Source organism: Crocodylus siamensis, chromosome 8, assembly GCF_052110815.1.
Source record: "Crocodylus siamensis isolate JL-2025a chromosome 8, ASM5211081v1, whole genome shotgun sequence".
In the NCBI taxonomy this organism is placed as follows: domain Eukaryota; kingdom Metazoa; phylum Chordata; order Crocodylia; family Crocodylidae; genus Crocodylus; species Crocodylus siamensis.
The window spans coordinates 41,542,936-41,548,935 of record NC_143402.1 but is presented as its reverse complement, the minus strand read 5'-3'; positions in this window follow the sequence as shown (position 1 = coordinate 41,548,935).

Sequence of the window (6,000 nt, the reverse complement as noted above, 5' to 3'; positions counted from 1 at the left end):
GTTCTCTGCCAGCAGCCAAGGGGGAAGGAGCTCTCCCAGAGTAAGCAAAGGCAAGAGATCTGGCTGTGGGTACAGCCTCTGATACTGGTGAGGGCTGGAGCACCCCGGGTGTGGCTTGGATGATGTTATAGCCGGGTGGCTTGAATTTATGTTATAGCTCAGGGGCTTGTGTTTTGTTTGCTGTTTAAGACTGGTGGCTTGGGTGAGGCTACTGGGGGATGGAGGAGACCTCATAGGGGACCCATGGCAGCATGGGGACTCCAGCGCCAGAGAGGGTGCAGCATTCAGGGTGCACAGACCCCAGTGCCAGAGGGGGCACAGCATTTGGGGGTGCACTGACTGCGGTGCCAGTGAGGCGCAGAGCGAGACAAGGCTGTGGAGAGCCCGAGGAGGACTGGGGGCCAAATTGTAACAAGGCCCAGACCGTACAACACCAGTTCCATCTGCAAGGTTTGGGGTGTGGCAAAGGTGTGGTTGGAGCCACGCATAGCCCATAAGGCTAGGGTGCCCCGAACACCCATTGTAGAATGGGACCCAAAAGTGGTCCAGGAGCCCACAGGGTCAGAGTACAGCAAAACCATGTCCAAGATGATGTAAAGGCAGACTCCATAATATATATTTACCAACAAAGACATGGCAGATCATGGCCATCCTGCAGGACCCTGCCGTGACACAGGCTAATTAGCTTAACTTCTATTCCAGGGAAAATCCTAGAAATATTCATTAAAGAGGCTATATGTGACAAATTTGCAGAAGGCATGATACTGAATGACAGCCAGCCTGGCTTTGTTGCAGGCAGGTCTTGTCTCACCAACCTCATTGCTTTCTATGATCAGATGACTTGTCACCTGGATGAGAGAAAAGCAGTTGACATCATATACCTCTACTTCCAGAAGGCCTTTGACTTGGTATCCCATGGGGTACTGATCAAAAAACTGAAGGATATCAGGCTCAACTGAGGGACCATCAAGTGGGTGCAAAACTGGTTGCGGGGTAGGACACACAGAGTCCAAATGAATGGATTGGTGTTGTCCTGGTGAGATGTGGGCAGTGTCATACCCTAAGAGTCGGTACTTGGCCCAGTGCTGTTCAATATCTTCATCAACGACCTGGATGAGGGAGTAAAAAGCCCATTGGCCAAGTTCATAGATGACACCAAGATATGGGGTTGTGTGGACTCACCTGCAGATAGGTGGCAGATACAAGGCTGGCATGTTTGGGCAGAACAGAACCAGATGAGGTTCAACATGGAGAAATGCAAAGTGCTGCATCTGGGAAGGAAGAACCCCCAGCACGTGTACCAGCTGGGCATCGTTAACCTGACCAGCACTACAAATGAAAGGGATCTGGGGGTAACAGTAGACTTCAGGATGAATAGGAGTCAGCAGTGCGATGCAGTAGCTGCTAGGGCCAATAAAACTCTGGCATGCATCTCCAGTAAATACAAAGAAGTGATTCTCCCGCTTTACTCAACATTTGTGTGGCCACAGCTGGAGTATTGAGTCTATAGTTTCCCAGGTCCTCCTTCTTCCCCTTTGTGAAGATGGGAACCATGTTGGCCCTCCTCCAGTCCTCTGGCACCGCACCAGAGCACCATGAGTGCTCGTAAAGCTGTGCCAGGGGTCCTGCAATGACCTCAGCCAATTCCCTCAGTACTCTAGGGTGGAGATTGTCCGGACCAGCTGACTTGAATACATCCAGTCCCTCCAGAAGTTCCCTAACTAGTTCCTCACTAACCCTTGGCCTAGGTGTGTCTTCCCTGGGGCCTGAGGGGGCCCAGCGGGGGGTGGCTGTTCCGGTCCCTGCTTAGGAAAATGGAGGCAAAGAAATCGTTAAATATGTTGGCTTTGTCATCTGGTGTGATGACCAAATTTGCTAACGTGTCCTGCAGGAGCCCCACATTATGCGGCACCGTCTTTTTACCCCTTATGTATTTAAGGACAACAAGAAGTCCTTTTTTAATCTGGGAAGCTAGTCCCAGTTCCATCACCTTCTTGGCCTTCCTGACTGCCCCCCTACATCCCCAAGCAACTGCAGTATAGTCATCCCTGGTGATTGCCCCTCCTTTCCATTGGGTGTGCGCCTCCCTTTTTGCTAGGAGACATTCCCGGATGCTTTTGGTGAGCCATGGGGGCTTGTGTGCCCTCCTGCTCCCTTTGATCCGTGTTGGGATTACCTCCTTTTGAGCTTGGAGGATCGTCTCCTTAAGGAATGACCGCTCTCCTTGGACACCTGGCTCCCCTCTCCTCTGGGACCTCAGTGCTTCCCCGACTATTCTCCTTAGCTCATTGAAGTCCGCCCTCCTGAAATCTAGGGCTGCTGCCTTACTGCAGGCCTTTGCCACCTTGCACTGGATGGTGAATTCCAGCAGGCAATGATCGCTGTCGCCCAGGTGGTCGAGCACCCGCAGCCCCCTCACCAGGTTGTCTCCCGTGGCCAGGACTAGGTTCAACAAGGCGTCTCCCCTGGTGGGGCTGTGCACCTCCTGGGTTAGGTGGAGGTCCTGTATTTTGGCTAGGAACCTATGTGATGTCCAGGAAGTTCAGGTCCCCCATGACTACCACATCCTTAGACTTCGCTATCTCCATGAGCTGACCTAAGAATTCCTGGTCGAGCTCTTCCCCTTGGTTGGGAGGTCTGTAGTAGATCCCCACCATTAAGTCACTTTCCCCTCGACTGCCTTGTATTCTAACCCAAAGCACTTCAGAGTGCCCCTCCTCTGAATCTTTGTTAATTGACAAGGATGGGTATTCCTCCTTAATGTAGAGTGCCATGCCCCCACCTTTCCTTCCTATCCTGTTCCTCCTGTACAGCCTATAGCCCTTGACATTCACTGCCCAGTCATGCGTTGAGTCCCACCACGGATCACGGCAGTTATCTGTCTCCACCACCTTCTGTGGCAATGAATTCCACAAGTTAACTATACATTGCATCCAAAAATTCTTTCTCTTGTTAGTTTTAAACCTGTCACCTAATTTCTAGCATGCTGGGACTTGGTGAACAACCTCATTTGTGTAGTATTGTGTGTGTGCTAAAAGTAAAATCGCTGCATGTTAATGGCTCAGATATCAGTTTTCCAGCCATGTAAGTGGCATTCTGAGTATTCGTGCACAGTCATTCCTTTGTCCCATGTGAACGTGAAAGCAGCCACTCAGATACTGAGCATGAGCACTGGGCACTGGCCTGGCAGGGAGAACACAGTTACCATGTATGTGTTCAGTGTGTGAGGTAGAGTGAAAATTACATTGAGAATGTGAGACTGGAAGGGTCCTCCTGACCCTTCAAGCCCAGTGTCCTGCATTCCCAGGCAGCCATTTATCCAAAAAGTCCTAAAAGAGTCTCCTCCAATCGCTCGCACACTGCAACCACGCAGCACATTTCTGTGGAGCAGAGATCAAAATTGCCTTGCATACCCCACAAAGCAAGCATGGACGGGCCTGTAACAACATGCTACTGTCCCATCAGGCTGTCCCCATCCCCAAATTTATACATGACAGGTGGGTATGACCTTCTGTAGCAGGTCCTGAGACGAGGCAGGACAGCTACTGGGAGCAGGGCAGCAACTCTGGTTTGCAGTGCCCCCTTCTGATGCCTTGCTGCTGCTGCTGCAGAAGAGAAGGGCATGAGTGATTGACCTAAGCTGCCAATGGAGCCTGGTGCCCTACACAGGCTGCTACAGTGGGAGGAACTGAACATTTATTGCTCTTACATAACAGGCAGAGGCCCAGGGAGCTCTCAGCCAGCTGCACAGCTGTACACTGCCTGCATCACTGTGGCGCCTGTGCTGAGCACAACTAGGCTGAGGGGAGAGAGGCTGGGCACAGTTATTTGTCAGGAGCTCTCTCTCTGCACTGGGCCTGTGCAATGGGATTCAGGCTCTTGGTCAGGTTCCTTAGCACTAATAGTGACACAGGCCAGAGCTGTGTCGGGTGGAGGGTGTGCAATACTGGGACAAGCACTCTGCTCCCTTTCAGAGTAGGGTGCGTTGGTAGGAGTCACGTGGGGGTGGGGGTGGGGGAGGCAATGACTCAGTGATGTGTAATGTGTTGGCTACTGGGAACCAATGGCGCTGCTGGGCCTGGCATGTCCTTGCTGTGTGGTTCCTATAGCAACGTACAAGCTGTTATGGTCCAAGGATTTCCTGAGCCCGGCTGTCCATCTCCATGCACATAGGGCTTCTCCCATGCCCCATTCAATCCCTCAGCCCCTGCTTATACTCAGCCACCTTCCTGCTGCAGCCCTCCCCACCCCAGTGCCCTGCAGGACCTCTTTCCTCCCCTGGGCCTGGGAGGTCTCCCTTCCCTTTTGTTTCCCACTGTGGAAGAAAGCTTCAGCCACAGACACTGCATCAGCTCTGGGGACTAATGCTTGCCCTCTGGCTGCTGCTTGGAAAGACAGGGGTGGGGGGCAAAGCAGAGACACGAAGACAGCCAGGCCTCAGTGTCTCTGTTGTTTTATCCACAGCCCCAGAGGCAGCAGGGCCTGGGCAAAGCAAGATGAGAGGATACAGTGCTAGAGAGATACGCAGTGCTGCAGGTGTGGAGTGACCAGAGCCCTGGTCCTCCAGACTTACTGGAGAGGACCAGAGGTCTGTATTAGGGGATCAGTAATAAAGAGCAGGCACCCCAAAGGAAGGTTACAACACAAGATGGATGCACGTGTGTCTCTCTCACTCATACCACAGCAGGTTCAAAACACAGCTAACAGAGCCATGTAGAAAACAGTTGCAGCTCTCCTCAACCTGCAGCCGGGGAGTAAGCAGTTATCACTGCTCAGCCTTCCTACCCTCCCCTTATTGTTCACAAGGAGGGGCTATGCCTGGAGAGGTGCCCGAGATCTCCAGTGCAGTAATTGCAGTTCAGAACAGAGGCAATCTTAGCAAAGCAAGTATGTGTCCCTAGGGCACAACATGGTTCCTGCCTGGCAAGAGGCCTGCTCCTCCACTATTATGGCTATTGCCTCCACATGTGACTGGAACCCCCAACCTGGACACAGATGCCCAGAACCTGTGCACAGTTCAGTCCTTGATTAAATGCCATTCAGACATCAGCCCTCGAATCAAACACACTCCTTTTGCCAGGTGGTATTATAGCCAATGTTGGAATGGAGAGCAATTAGGATAAACACTTTTTATTGGGTCCAAGGTGTAATAGCTTTCTAATTTTAATTCTAAGTTCTTTCTAAGTGATCAACTTTTACCTGTGAAATTATTTCTCAAGCTAGAACACCTGCTTTTATCAACCAATTGGTAGGTGTACCAGATCTGCACAGGTATAATCATTAGTTCATTGCTCAAGTATAGATACAACAAGTATCTTGCCCAAGGAGAGAAGCTGTACACTTATACTACTGCTGTCCACACTGGTTCAGCAGGCTCCTGTACAGTATTCCTGTATGATGACCCCTATTTATATCCAGCTTCCAAGGTCATCAGAAGGTAGATGCTTGCTTGTCTTGATCAGACACTTATGAACTGGCTCTGCACTTAGTCTCTATTGCCTCTATCAATCCCCAGTAGATGGCATCTGTGTATAACTAGTTTCTTCAGTCATTTCTTAGTTGGAGAGCTGTTCTGCTGTGTTCTTTTTTTAGAAACCATGGGTCTTTCAATTTTCTCCATATATTAACTATAATCCCCTTTTAAACTATTTCTTTGCCCATTTCAGAGTTTTGTACTGTTCAAATCCTTTTAGCTTTATATCACTGTACCGTACAATTAAGGTAATATCCAGAGGGTAGCAATCATTAAGGAAACAAATAAAATCCTGTATAGTTCCTGTACGTTTTGTGGATGCAGCCCATACATCCCTTAATTTTATCTAATACCTAGCACTTTGCATCTTTTGGGGCTTACAGGAAAGGCAGAGACATTGTTCATAGAGAGAGAGGTTTATATGATTTACAAAATAGACAAATGTACAACTTCTAATTTGGGGTAAAAAGTTTGTTGAAGGAACAAAACTGATGATTAGCAGAATGTTTGATCTTTAAGGCAGATAA